Genomic DNA, 15,684 nt, shown 5'->3' on the forward strand with positions numbered 1-15,684 from the left:
AGCACAGCAAAATTGACAATCATATATACACAATATTTTACAAGTACATACAATTATATACAAACTAGAAATAACACAGAAATCAAAACTCCCTCCTGGACAAAGAAACTTGACCAGAAGGGCTTAAAAGTGCCCCCTCTTTATGCTTCTCTATCTTCTGTCCCAAACAGGCAAAAACAAAAGCAGCAAAGCTTACATTGGTATTTGCTAGTGGAGAGATTAAAGCAATGTGGTGGTTTGGCTGTTATCCACCCCCCCACACTTTAGAAGGTACCCCAGCTAACTCAATCGGGCTCTGGGAATATAAACGAAGCTATTTATTTACAGCTAGCACAATATACATGTAGATATTTACGAAATATACAGCAATATACAAAAATATACAAGGTAAAAGGTAATACAGAAACACAACTCCCCTCCCAGAAACCTGAGTCCCCAGGAGGGGCTCTCAACCACCCCTGCATCTTCCCCCTGCCCCTCTCAACTTTACCCCAGTCCTTAAGGAAGAATGGAGGTTCAGCCAAGAGGTTAAGAAGCAAAGGTGAGTGGAAGGTGAGGTTAGGGAGATGCAGCTCAGTCTGAAGCCAGAAGCAGAGAGAAAATGGCAAAAAGTGTTATCTAATGTTTACTTTCTTGTTCCCATAGCTCTCAGTGAGACTGTGAGGGAAGGAGACATCACCAATGTTTTCCTTTCACAGCCAATTATCTACTTTCTCTCACCAAAACATTCTAGCCTGCTTCAAACTAGCACAAGCGGAGAGATTAGGGAAACTTCCCAGGACAGAGTGAGGGAAGATAATTTATATATTAGCTTTTTATCCCTCTCAGTAAACCAATGAATAATGTAGACATCATCATTATTTTCTTTTCACAATCAGTGATCTATTTTCTCTCATTAAAATATCCCAATTATCATAGAATCAACCAGGTTGGAAGAGACCTCCAAGATCATCCAGTCCAACCTAGCATCCAGCCCTAGCCAGTCAACCAGACCATGGCACTAAGTGCCTCATCCAGGCTTTGCTTGAACAGCTTCAAGGACGGTGACTTCGCCACCTCCCTGGGCAGCCCATTCCAATGCCAATCACTCTCTCTGCCAACAACTTCCTCCTAACATCCAGTCTAGACCTCCCCTGGCACAACTTGAGACTGTCCCCTTGTTCTGTTGCTGGTTGCCTGGGAGAAGAGACCAACCCCACCTGGCTACAACCTCCCTTCAGTTAGCCTCAAGCCAGCACAACCTGACAGAGGTAATTGGAACTATTTGTTTCATTACATTTGGTAGGTGTGTTTTTTTGGTGGAGCCTAGCCTCTAACTGTGCAGTTGAATTTAGAATGGGAAACACAAAAATTCACACTGAGGCTGAATAATTCAGTTTTAGCAAGATAAGAGTAAGTGGATTTCTGTCAAGTGATCTTTATCTTATTTGTCAAGATAAAGCACAGCCATAAACAGATTGTAAAGGAGACATTTCCTTCTTCATCTTTCTTTCACGCTTTCAAAGATCTTTGCAAATCTGTCCAACTAAATTAGAGCACTTATGAGTTGTTACTTTTTAAACCAGAAAACTCCCAGTTTATTCATCTAGAAAGGTGTACGTGCCCTTCCTTTTGAAATTGTACACATATTTAGTTGTCTTAGTTCTAATATACATTCCCAGAAACGTAAATAAATTGGATAGAACCAATAACAATTTTATAGTGCCCTTCCCTCTTCCTCCTTCTCTCCCAAAAGAAAGGGATTAGATGTAGAGAGAGGAAAAGGTAAGCACAGCCAAATACATGAATCTCACTCGATTTGGAAGTTATAAAAAGAAAAGTTCAGCCATAAATTTAAAAGGTGTCTGAGGTAGGGAAGTTACAAAGGGACGGGGAAGGGAAAACAAATACAAAATGTGCAAACACAACCTGATTTTGATGGTGATGGCCACGTGGTAAAACAGAGCTGGTGAAAGGCCTGGGACACAAAGCCGATGAGGAGAGGCTGAGGGAGCTGGGGGTGTTTAGCCTGGAGAGGAGGAGGCTCAGGGGGGACCTCATTGCTGTCTACAACTACCTGAAGGGAGGCTGTAGCCAGCTGGGGGTTGGTCTCTTCTCCCAGGCAACCAGCAACAGAACAAGGGGACACAGTCCCAAGTTGTTCAGGGAGAGATCTGGGCTGGATGTTAGGAGGAAGTTCTTCCCAGAGAGAGTGATTGGCATTGGAATGGGCTGCCCAGGGAGGTGGTGGAGGCACCGTCCCTGGAGGTGTTCAAGAAACGCCTGGCTGAGGCACTTAGTGCCATGGTCTAGTTGACTGGCTAGGGCTGGGTGCTAGGTTGGAGTGGATGATCTTGGAGGTCTCTTCCAACCTGGTTGATTCTATGATTCTATGATTTGAGTCACTCTTCATAAGATTTATTCTCCAGGCCCTTCACCATCTTCATTGCCCTCCTCTGCACTTGCTCCAGCACCTCAGCATCACACTGGTTCATATTTCCACGAGGGTGAAATTTAAATTAGGGTTTGTCTGCAAGAGCTCTGACCTTTGTGTCAGTTAATGCATAGGAGAGTTATTTTTGCCTAATTAATGTGTTGATGAATTTTTGCCTGTGCTTAGAAATGTGTACCTTGAGTAGAAACCAGGAAAAATTCATAGAATCATAGAATCATAGAATCAACCAGGTTGGAAGAGACCTCCAAGATCATCCAGGCCAACCTAGCACCCAGCCCTACCCAGTCAACTAGACCATGGCACTAAGTGCCTCAGCCAGGCTTTTCTTGAACACCTCCAAGGACAGTGACTCCACCACCTCCCTGGGCAGCCCATTCCAATGGCAATCACTCTCTCTGCCAACAACTTCCTCCTAACATCCAGCCTAGACCTCCCCTGGCACAACTTGAGACTGTGTCCCCTTGTTCTATTGCTGGTTGCCTGGGAGAAGAGCAATAAAGAGGTATCCTACTGGAAGATGTGAGGCTCTGAATTGTGTGGGTTTCAAAGAGCTATCATTGCCTAAAAGAAAACAGTGTGAAGCATTGTATTTGGATGTGTTCCTCTGACTCATTTCTTCCCCTTACTTTACATGAAAACATCATCTTTGTTTCTGAGGAGTTCATCTGCAGCTTGCTCCCCGTCTGAAGTCAAGATAATGCTGTGTTTGTGAGATTTTAATCACCTCTACTGCAAACAATTATGAAATTATAAACAGAAGATTATTACTTCAAGTGGGAACTAAATGGCAGTAGCTGATGAACTCTTAAATGCAAGGATCCTGTTATCATGCAAATGCTTCCACTAATGAAGAAAATTAGGCAAAAATCATGTAAAAAATCTAAACATGAGCATCTGAACCATAGGCAGCAGTGGGTCTTTCAGTCAAGATAATGGTAGTTGAGATGATTTCATGACGAACTTACAAAGCCTTGGTTGCAATTGTTTCCTTTTTGCATCTTTAATCTTTGTTTTTCATTAGTAGCCTATCAGAATCTTGGTGTTTTCTTAAAGAGAGTCTGATCGTTTTCTTTAGACAGCACACACTTTTCACACTGCCTAATTGTTTATGGCAGGTACATCCAAGTAAAGCAAGACACATCTTTTGTACTACAACGTGCCTACCTTCCCAGTTCAACGGTGCTGTGTAAGTCAGGAGCAAGCCTGAAATGTTCAGCTTCAGGAATCACAGAGTGTTAGAGGCTGGAAGAGACCTTGTGCTAGTTTGAAGCAAGCTAGAATGTTTTGGTACAAGAACTAGATAACAGGCAGTGAAATGAAAGCAATTGATGTCAACTTCTCTCACAGTCTCGCTGAGAGCTCTGGGAAGAAGAAGTAAACTTTCTCCATTTTGTCTTTTTCTTCTGCCTTTGCCTTCAGACCTAGTCACATCTCATTAACCTTGCTCCCACTAACCTTGCTCCCTAACCTCTTGGCCGCACCTCTCTTCTTCCTGAGAACTGGGGTAAGGTTGAGAGGGACGGGGGAGGTGTTGGGGTGGTTTGAAAGCCCCTCCTGGGGACCTTGGTTTCTGGGAGGGGAGTTGTGTTTTTGTATTGTTTATCCTTTGTATATTTCTGTATATAATTGTATATAACTGTATATATTGTAAATAGCTGCTTGTAAATTCTGCTAGCTGTAAATAAATTGCTTCATCTATATTCCCAGGGTCCGTCTGAGTTAGCTGGGTACCTAAAAGTGTGTGTGGGGGGGTAAGAGCCCAAACCATCACAGACCTTGAAAGATCATCCAGGCAGACTGTCATGGTTTTTTTAAAGAGAGATGACAGAAATCATAGAATCATAGAATCAACCAGGTTGGAAGAGACCTCCAACATTATCCAGTCCAACCTAGCACCCAGCCCTAGCCAATCAACCAGACCATGGCACTAAGTGCCTCATTCAGGCTTTGCTTGAACACCTCAAGGGACAGTGTCTCCACCACCTCCCTGGGCAGCCCATTCCAATGGCAAATCACTCTCTCTGGCAAGAGCTTCCTCCTAACATCCAGCCTAGACCTCCCCCAGCACAACTTGAGACTGCGTTCCCTTGTTCTCTGCTTTTTGCTACAGAGAATGACTGCAACTGTTCCACTCAGCAGTCCCTGGAGATGTTCAAGAAAAGCCTGGATGAGGCACTTAGTGCCATGGTCTGGTTGACTGGCTAGGGCTGGGTGCTAGGTTGGCCTGGATCATCTTGGAGGTCTCTTCCAACCTGGTTGATTCTATGATTCTGTTCTATGACCTATGGAGGTTTTGTAGATATCATTCTTTCCTGACTTACGGTGGCTCAGTAATTTGCTCAGCTGAGCAATGGCACTACTCAGAGAGACCTGATACTCTCATACAGGTTATGCTTTTGGATTTGCAAATCCTGGCACATCCTCTTAAAAAGCTGTTTGTTCCCAGGATGCTCTTAGAACTGCACTCAGCTTTTGTAATAAGTAGCTCAGTATTTAGCAGTTATTGCTGAGTTCTATGAGCTGTTTAGGGATCTCTGTCCAAGATTCATCTAAATTTGCTTTACACAGTCTTTAGGCATGTTTTATTTCTGACAGCCTGGTGAGAGGCCCAAAAGACCATTTCAGAGATTACAGTCACTTCTGGCATAAGAATGGAAGGATGTTAATAGCTAGAGACACCTTCAAGGCCACTGGGTCTGGTAGAAGTGATCAGGTCTAGCTGAAGTGATTCACCTGAGGACTGAAGTATAGGTAGAATCATTTGAAAGTTAAAGTTGCTGTAAAGCAAGGATGGAGATGAGATTAAGGTTGTGGCAGACATTACTCACATGATGATTTTTTGTGATGGCATGGCAATCAGGTGAAAATGAGGCTTTCTCCAGAGCTGCACTTAGAGAAAACAGTTGCTATGTGTTAGATGACAGGGTTTCATTATGTTTGTTTTGCTAACTGAAGCTTTGGTTACTCTAAACACATAATTGTATGCCCTGTGATGAGAGAAACACAGACTACAAAAGCAGCTTCCAAATGCTAAAAACATACATTGAGTGACATTTGTGACCTCAAAAGACTAGCATAGGACTTGCTTTGGCAATGCTTTCTACCTTGCCTGAGGTATAAAAAAATCAGGTTTTGGTTCTTACATAATTTTTTTAGCTTTGTGTGGCAGTGAAAGTCTCAGGATCACAGAATGATAGGGGTTGGAAGGGAGCATTGGAGATCACCTAGTCCAAACTCCTCACACCTCACCCCCACAAGAGCAGGTTCACATAGAGCAGGTTGCAATCCTTAATACTACTCAGGTGCACTTTTGAAGAGCCTAAAATAAAACTGAGTACCAGAAAACTACTTCTCAAAATCTCATGGAAAGGAAGGAAGACGTTCATCTCCAAAGTTTATTTCACTGCTGTGTTTCTAAGGCTGAAGACTGTGGAAATCCAATCACATTTACTAAATAAGACAAAGATTTTTGTGGAATTTCACCATCCTCTTTCTTGCATAAATTTTACCTTCAATTTGATATATTTGTTAGACTTTAACTAAGATAAACCAAGGTCATAGAATCATAGAATCTGAAGGGGGCCTACAAATTTTCATAGATGATCTGGATGAGGGCATCGAGTCAGTCATCAGCAAGTTTGCAGATGACACTAAGCTGGGGGCAGATGTGACTGAGCTGGAGGGCAGAAGGGCTCTGCAGCGGGACCTTGACCGCCTGGACAGATGGGCAGAGGCCAATGGGATGGGGTTCAATAGCTCCAAGTGCAGGGTGCTGCACTTTGGCCACAACAACCCCATGCAGAGATACAGGCTGGGGTCGGAGTGGCTGGAGAGCAGCCAGACAGAGAGGGATCTGGGGGTACTGATTGATACCTGCCTGAACATGAGCCAGCAGTGTGCCCAGGTGGCCAAGAGAGCCAGTGGCATCCTGGTCTGCATCAGGAATGGTGTGGCCAGCAGGAGCAGGGAGGTCATTCTGCCCCTGTACTCTGCACTGGTCAGACCACACCTCGAGTCCTGTGTTCAGTTCTGGGCCCCCCAGTTTAGGAAGGACACTGAGATGCTTGAGCGTGTCCAGAGAAGGGCGACGAGGCTGGGGAGAGGCCTTGAGCACAGCCCTACGAGGAGAGGCTGAGGGAGCTGGGGTTGTTTAGCCTGGAGAAGAGGAGGCTCAGGGGTGACCTTATTGCTGTCTACAAGTACCTGAGGGGTGGTTGTGGCCAGGAGGAGGTTGCTCTCTTCTCTCAGGTGGCCAGCACCAGAACAAGAGGACACAGCCTCAGGCTGTGCCAGGGGAAATTTAGGCTGGAGGTGAGGAGAAAGTTCTTCACTGAGAGAGTCATTGGACACTGGAATGGGCTGCCCGGGGAGGTGGTGGAGTCGTCGTCCCTGGGGCAGTTCAAGGCAAGGTTGGATGTGGCACTTGGTGCCATGGTCTAGCCTTGGGCACTGTGGTAAAGGGTTGGACTTGATGATCTGTGAGGTCTCTTCCAACCTTGGTGATACTGTGATACTGTGATACTGTGAAATAAGTTGGGGAGAGACTCTTTAGGCTATCAGGGAGTGACAAGACTAGGGGGAATGGAGGAGAGCTGGAGGTGGGGAGGTTCAGACTGGACATGAGGAGGGAGTTCTTCAGCATGAGAGTGGTGAGAGCTTGGAATGGATTGTGCAGGGAGGTGGTTGAGGCCTCATCCCTGAAGGTGTTTAAGGCCAGGCTGGATGAGGCTGTGGTCAGGCTGCTCTAGGGTAGGGTGTCCCTGCCCATGGCAGGGGAGTTGGAACTGGATGATCGTTGTGGTCCCTTCCAACCTTGACTGATTGTATGAGCTACTAAACACAGCGATTGTGGCAGCTTTGGGAAGCTAGTGCTTCCTGACCATTCTCAGCCTTTTATTCCCATCACTGCTTCATTTCTGTTTCTAAGCTCACAGAGTGTACAAGCTGGGTTTTTTGGTAATTTTTCTAGATTTGTACCATTCCTGTGATGCTTTAATGGATACTCAAGGAGCAAAGAGGCAGCCTGCTGGCCAGCTATTTTCACTGCCATACTTAGCAAAGTGAGATGTACAACAATGGAATTATTTTTTACTTCTTAGCCTTTGTTGGATGATATTGCAGCCTGCAAATGCTAAACTGTAATTGTACAGCTATAGACTTCTATCATTCTCTGCTGCAGGAAACAAGCAGTGTGCCCTAACAGACATACTTCTCTATTATCCCTGTTTAGTGTCTCCAGCCAAAAAGCAACAACAGCAGTTCATCCTTGGTCAGGTCCCAGTTGGGACTATGTAATTACCATTGCTGTGGATCAGAGGCAATTAATTTTACTCCCCTTGCTTTAAAAAGTAGCAATCAAAGGAGGGGGATGGTGAAGCTTTTAATGGCAGAATACAGTCCAGCACAGAGGTTACACAATTAAAATAAGGAAATGTCAAGCTACAGAAAAGTTAAAACAGCAATACCTCAGTTGGCTTACAGTGGCAGAGTGCTCCAGGGAGCAGAGCCAGTTTATATTTTCTAAAGATCTATTGCAGGTTTCCAGCAGTTCAGACATTGCTATTACTATACCATCATTTTTATTAAAGTCATCACAAGTGCAGTTTTTTATGCTGCAGCAAGCTCTGCTGCTTCTTTGTTCTTATTCAAATCTCAGACTAGGAGATGACTTCTTGAATAAGTGTGAGGCACCATGGTTATCATTCCTCAAGGTGCTTACACAGGTCTCAAACAAAGATATTTTCATTCTAAGTAAAAAGACTTCTGAATAGAAAGATCAACCTGCAAGAGGTTTGCCCAGCTTATTTCCAGGTTCATGCTGCATTTCGTCTTCAAAGGGAGGAATCAGCCACAGTAGTAAATTCTGTCAGTCACAACCCTTATATGTTTCAGCTGTAAAATAATTTGAACATGTAAGTTACATCCTTTCAGGTGTCCACTAAACTTCGTGCAACAAAAACATGCTGCTCATGAAGAGGAGGTAATATACACAGAGGGTATCAGTTGCTTGTAATGCACATTAAAATGGTTGAGTAAGCTGTCAGAGATGACCATTAAACTTTTGTCTGTCTTCAATGAATTTTTAGTAGAGAAATAAAGCTTCCTTGAAAGCCAGACTACAGGTTGTCATGTTCTGTTTGAAAAACAATATCCAGAAAAGAATATTCTGTATGGGTAAGAGAACTGGGAGTTTGTTAAACACAGTATCACAGTATCACTAAGGTTGGAAGAGACCTCACAGATCATCAAGTCCAACCCTTTACCACAGAGCTCAAGGCCAGACCATGGCACCAAGTGCCACGTCCAATCCTGCCTTGAACATCTCCAGGGACGGCGACTCCACCACCTCCCCGGGCAGCCCATTCCAGTGTCCAATGACTCTCTCAGGGAAGAACTTTCTCCTCACCTCCAGCCTAAATTTCCCCTGGCACAGCCTGAGGCTGTGTCCTCTCGTTCTGGTGCTGTCCACCTGAGAGAAGAGAGCAACCTCCTCCTGGCCACAACCACCCCTCAGGTAGTTGTAGACAGCAATAAGGTCTCCCCTGAGCCTCCTCTTCTCCAGGCTAACCAATCCCAGCTCCCTCAGCCTCTCCTCGTAGGGCTGTGCTCAAGGCCTCTCCCCAGCCTTGTCACCCTTCTCTGGACACACTCAAGCATCTCAATGTCCCTCCTAAACTGGGGGCCCCAGAACTGAACACAGCACTCAAGGTGTGGTCTAACCAGTGCAGAGTACAGGGGCAGAATGACCTCCCTGCTCCTGCTGGCCACACCATTCCTGATGCAGGCCAGGATGCCATTGGCTCTCTTGGCCACCTGGGCACACTGCTGGCTCATGTTCAGGCAGGTATCAATCAGCACCCCCAGATCCCTCTCTGTTTGGCTGCTCTCCAGCCACTCCTACCCCAGCCTGTATCTCTGCATGGGGTTGTTGTGGCCAAAGTGCAGCACCCTGCACTTGGAGCTATTGAACCCCATCCCATTGGACTCTGCCCATCTGTCCAGGCGGTCAAGGTCCTGCTGCAGAGCCCTTGTGCCCTCCAACCCAGCCACATCTGCCCCCAGCTTGGTGTCATCTGCACACGTGCTGATGACTGACTCGATGCTCTCATCCAGATCCTCTATGAAGATGTGGAAAGGAAACTGCCTCACACCTAGTAAAACATGTTCTGATATCCTTCAAAACAATCAATTCCTTAAGCTGGCAGCAAAACTATATGTTAGTTGTGACCCACTGCAGTGCTCTTGAAAAAGAGCCTGCAATAAAAATGATGTACTTGCTTTGCTAAATGATCCATTTCTATTCAGATAACAAACCTCTCTTAACACCTCAAAATTTTTTCTCATCTCTTTTGAAACTGAATGGGCTTGTCAATAGACTCGTGCATGGGTGAATTGGTTCAGGCTATTTTGAGGGAGGTTTATGGGGGGGCTCCAGAAATATCTATGGAAAATATGGCAGAGGATTCGATTACATTCTGCCTGATATATCACACAGCTAATCCATTTATTTGTGCTTTTCCTATTTTAATGTTTTGCTTCTTATTGTAGGTGGGTTTTTCATACTACCAGAAAGCCTTCCAGGTGAAAATGTGGGTGCTTACACTCTAATATTTCAGGCTTCAGGGTCTTTGACATTCTTGTGTTGGAAGTCATGTACTTACCTTACTACCTGGTATCATCTAGACAAGGTAAATAACTAAATGCATACTGTTTGTTTGTCATGCAATAATTCATTTGAAGGCTCCTACTTCATGTCCTCCACTGCTATAGCAGCCACAGTAAAGCATGCTAGCAGGGTTAACACATGCCAGGGCCAGCACAAGAAACGAGAATCCTTCCCCACTCACAAACTTCTGAATGCCTGCTGCACATTTCAGTGCTCACTTGCCATGTGGTTCAGACACTGGGCTACCCCCAGTAGGTGACACTGCACATGGGGAAATCCTCTTCTTAAACCAGCATGCAGTCCTATTGCATTAGGAAGTGCACTAGCTCACAGATACTGAGACTTCAGAAAATCAGGAGAACTCTAAGAACAACTGTGCTTGCAAACTTAGGTTATGAGTTGTAATATTGCACTTACAATACATAGGGAAAGGTTAAATTGGAGGGAAAATCAAGGTCTTATAGAATCATAGAATCAGCCAGGTTGGAAGAGACCTCCAACATCATCAACCTAGCACCCAGCCCTATCCAGTCAACTAGACCATAGCACTAAATGCCTCATCCAAGCTTTGCTTGAACACCTCCAGGGATGGTGCCTCCACCACCTCCCTGGGCAGCCCATTCCAATGCCAATCACTCTCTCTGCCAACAACTTCCTCCTAACACCCAGCCTATACCTGCCCTGGCACAACTTGAGACTGTGTCCCCTTGTTCGGTTGCTGGTTGCTTGGGAGAAGAGACCAACCCCCACCTGGCTACAATGTCCCTTCAGGTAGTTGTAGACAGCAATGAGGACACCTCTGAGCCTCCTCTTCTGCAGGCTGAACAACCCCAACTCCCTCAGCCTCTCCTCATAAGCTTTGTGCTCCAGGCCCTTCACCATCCTCGTTGCTCTTCTCTGGACATGTTCCAGAGTGACTGATGGAGCTGGGACTGTTTAGCTTGAAAAAGAGAAGGCTGAGGGGAGACCTTGTCACTGTCTACAGATAGCTGAAAGAACATTGTGGAGAGGCTGCTGCTGATCTTTTCTCTCAGGTTATTAGTGATAGAACAAGAGGGAATGGCTTCAAGCTGCCACCAAGTAGGTTTACACTGGACATTAGGAAAAGTTTTTTTCACAGCAAGAGTGGTCAGGCATTGGAGGTCCAGGGAGGTAGTTGAGTCACCAACCCTAGGTGTGTTTAAAAGTCATTTGGATGTGGTACTTGAGGATACAGCATAAAGGTGAACTTTGTGAAGTAGGCATATTGGTTGGACTTGATGATCCTGGGGGTCTTTCCCAACCAGAATGTTTCTGTGATTCTGTACTAACAGCCTGGCTAAACACCAGCCTACCAGGAGGGGAACCTGCTTAATTGCTTGGATTCTGGCTTCACAAAACAACTTTCACACCTGAAGCTGGACTAGTTTGCATCTGTGCCTGTCAGGTTTCTGGCTTGCAAATGAAGAGATTAAATGTTTCTATTCCTTAAGGAATACCCAAGGGTACCAAACCTCATGCATAGAGTCAAAACATACAATATGATTTCCATACAGAATAAAAGGAGCATCTGTTGTTAATAGGAACTTCTTTAAATCACTGTGCTTACTTTGTTTAGTTTTTTCTCTTTTCTTTCTTTTTTCTTTTTCTTTCTTTCTTTTTTTTTTTTAATGCAGAAGATAACATGGTACTGAGGAAGAATTAAATCAGGCCTCTAGTTAAAATTTAGCTAATGCCACATTTCTACCCGATCTGACTGCAATCTCGGTTATGTCATCTGGATCCGTTCAGATGCTTTACTAACTCCATTTCCAGTGACATGTTTGAATCATTCCACTGTTTCTTAATGAACAAAAGTCACTGAGAAAAGCCTGCCTCATGGCAACATGCACTCCAAAAACTATCAGCCTGCTAAATATCCTGCCTTTCAGACCTAAGAAGTGCAGAAAAGACCAATCTCATTGCTGTTTAAGGAACAGATTCTCATACTCCCATACGACTTCCCTCCTTAAAAGACACACTTGAGTCAAGGTAAACTAATTTTTGGTACAGTAAACATGAATGTTAAATAAGAACAAAGTTCCAGTGTTTTGAAAGGAAAGTGAAAGCTTTTATAAATCATAAAAGAGGCTTGCTGGCATCAGATGTTCTATTCAAAACAAACAAACAAACAACCCAAAACCTAAAAGCCTGCATGGCCTATTTTATCTTTCCCCACATAAATTAGTTTTCAAAGAATCAAACTACTATGTGCACTCTTCTGCATTTAAAAGATACTTCTATACCCATAGAACATTAAAGACAGTAAGTGAATCCCTTCAATAACAAAAAACACTGGAAATGGGGGTTCTTTTCTACTGTGGATTGCAAATTGAAGTCCACCACCTTGGGAACGTGATGTCTTCCACATAAAATCAATATCAACAGCAAACTCCTCATAGATGCTATAGCATTTTCATAGTTATCTGCTTTGACATCAGAATTTTGCCTGTACATCACAGAATAACAGAACCCAAGGGGCTGAAAGTGACCTCAAAAGATCATCCAGTCCAACCCGCCTTCCAGAGCAGGACTTTTTTTTTTTTCTTCTTTTTACAGTCCAGTTCTCATTTTTATTAATTTTTAAACTCCTTTCCTATCCATCTCCTTCCTTTCCCTCATCTTCCTCTTTTCATAGAATCAACCAGGTTGGAAGAGACCTCCAAGATCAGCCAGTCCAACCTAGTACCCAGCCCTAGCCAGTCAACTAGATCCTTTCAGCACCACCTCCCCTTTCCCACCCTACACTGCATTTTCCCCTTTTCCCCCCAAAACCCAGAACACCTGGCTTCTGTTGGAGCCTCCTCCCACCCTAGGTACGACCACTTTGCCCTCCCTGCCTGCTCCCCTTTATAATCGGCCCCAGGAAAGGCAGAAGCCCCAAGCTTGCCCAACTGGGCAGAGGGATCCTCTTCCTGTTGTCACTGGTGTGTTCCCGTGGTGCACACCAGGTGAATGGGAAGGGGACAAAGCCCGGGGGGCCTGGTAGCCCCCTGGCTAAACATATAGGGTTGCTAGTTGCTTTAACATCACCCACAGGTGCTGGCTGAGCTCCTCTTTGTTTAGCTGCTTCTTTCTGCTCCCTAGTAAAACTGTAAGAGTGGCAGGAATGACTTTGTGCAATGATCTGAGCACAGGGGAAATGTCTGTGAATTTCTCTTTTTCAAGCAGGTTCATCTAACTTTCCAGCCCTGGAGCAGCTTTGGAGACAGATGGGTTTGTAGACCTGGCTTCACAGATGCCCTTTGGTCCTCTGACCTCAGGAGGATGAATTCTGCTCACATCCAAGCTGCGATTTGACCACCTAGCTGTGGTTTGGCTGTGCAGCCATCCCACCATCCCCCAGTTTGGCTGGGTGGTTTGTGTGTATTGGGGGTGCAATCTTTAATTAGGTAATTACCCAGTATTTTTCAACACAATGCCCAAGATCACTACCTCTCTTCATGAGCAGCTAATCAATATTTCTTCTTACCCTTCCATTTGTTGTGCAGCTCTGACCTTATTTATTACAGAGTCTGTTCAGTCAGCAAAGTAATATTTATTTCTCAATAGGCTTCATTGTGATATTGCTGTCACTGCAATAAAGCTCAAAGATAAATAATTAATCTGGGCAATATCCTCAGCAGGCAAAACTTCTGGAGGACTAAGAGGTAAGGAAGAATTACTGTTTGGCAGGATCTGCAAGTCTTTTACTACTACTCCTCATCCTTTTGGACTTCTATCAAAAGCACAGGAGGGGAAAGAAGTGGAGTGGCACATGTCTAGATTCTATTTGGTGTGGAAGCCTGGCAGCTGGAAAGCTATTTTGAGTTCCACAGTTTGAACTTGATCAGAGCCAATGGGTCTGATATTTGTCCTGATTTTATGTGCAGAAGCCTAGGAAAATATTTATATAACTGTTCCTTTTTTTCCCCCACACTTTACCTGCGGATTAAAAGGGAAGATAAAAACTGTAAAGGAGTTCACTCTTTCAAAAGACAGCAAATGTGACTTAAGCCTGCCTAGATCTTCCTCTTGTAGGCAACAGCTCACACCCTAAGATTATCACATAAAAGAACCAGGATATAACCAACATTACTGTTTGAAGAGGAAAAAGCTCTGTTTTACTGAAACCAAAGGCACTTTAAGACAGACACAGTAAAATTAATAGTAGATGAGTACATGCCAAACCAAGCTCCAGAATAGCAAAAGTGGAAGCTGTGAGGAAAGTGTGCTGCTGTCTGAGTTGTTCTGGTTTAAAATGTTCAATTTTTAATGACATTTTCAAACATAAATTAATAAAAGGATTGAAAATAGAGTTTAAATGCTTTTCTATTCAACAGAGCCCACTGTGGGGGGAAAAAAAAAAGATGAGGCACAAATATGTGTGTCCTCCTTTCTACAGAGCAGAATGCCTCAAGAGCCACACGTGGTTGGAGTATGCACTTTGATTGTCTGCCTCCTACAAACTTCGAGGCTACCTTTTACATCCTCTTACACAGCTTTGGGAAGAGAGTTCCTCTGCTCATGTCCTGAATACCAGGCATTTCTTTATCCCTCAGAGCAAATGGAAAAATCAAAGGTGTTATTTAGAGCTTCACAGAGAATTTAAACACCTTCTGGACACAGAGTTTCAAATATGAAATGGATGTGGAAAGAACTTTGAAATGTTGTAGGATTTGTACTGCCTTCTGTTATCTGTGCTCCATGCTGCTCTTTTAATTTGGAAATATAAGTGTGGAAATTTCAGAAAGGTGGAGATCTGCTTTTAAGGTACCACATTTATTGGCAGTGCTTGTTCTAAAGGGTAAGCGAAAAATGTTATCCAAGGCCCAGCAATTACAAACTCAGGGGAAGTGAAATACCCAAGTCTCACAGGAATTTAGACCTTACTTATTATCTCTAGCACTGCAACACTCTTTCAGTGTGAAAAACTTAAGTTTCCTACTTACAAAGCAAGAAGTACAACTTACTGATTCTCCACAGCAGAAGTAGAAGGAAATGAAGGTCTAGAGGGATAATAGTGTGTGAGCATATCTATGCTGTGCATGGTACTTCCAGGTTATCATACAATTGGATTACACAGATCACCACCTTCACAACATGTAAAACATGTAACTCTCATCTATTAGGATAAATAGAGTGTAGAATCATAGAATCAACCAGGTTGGAAGAGACCTCCAAGATCATCCGGGCAAACCTAGCACCCAGCCCTGGCCAGTCAACTAGACCATGGCACTAAGTGCCTCATCCAGTCTCTTCTTGAACACCTCTGGGGACAGTGACTCCATCACCTCTTTGGGCAGCCCATTCCAATGCCAATCACTCTCTCTGGGAAGAACTTCCTCCTAACATCCAGCATATACCTACCCTGCCACAACTTCAGACTGTATCCCCTTGTTCTGTTGCTATGAAGCTGCAGTTTATGCACAGGTTAGTTTATTGAGAAATCAACAAAATATACTTTTGAATACTTTGGTCTGAAAACAAACCATCAGAAGTCACTTTTCTTTCTCTTTATTCTCACAACTTGACAGAAGGAAGAAAATGAAAGAAAGAAAATGTCTGTGGGTTTTTTTTTTTCCTT

The 15,684-nt window shown here is 44.1% G+C and overlaps 1 long non-coding RNA gene across 1 annotated transcript; it reads left to right on the forward strand.

Moving 5' to 3' along the window:
• Positions 1-13,014: 13,014 nt before the first annotated feature.
• Positions 13,015-14,612, forward strand: LOC135189243 (uncharacterized). The gene is made up of 3 exons (XR_010307989.1): positions 13,015-13,069; positions 13,290-13,768; positions 14,441-14,612. It is a non-coding gene; the product is annotated as an uncharacterized LOC135189243 (long non-coding RNA).
• The last annotated feature ends 1,072 nt before the right edge of the window (positions 14,613-15,684 follow it).

This window comes from Pogoniulus pusillus, chromosome 31, assembly GCF_015220805.1.
Source record: "Pogoniulus pusillus isolate bPogPus1 chromosome 31, bPogPus1.pri, whole genome shotgun sequence".
Taxonomy (NCBI): Eukaryota; Metazoa; Chordata; class Aves; order Piciformes; family Lybiidae; genus Pogoniulus; species Pogoniulus pusillus.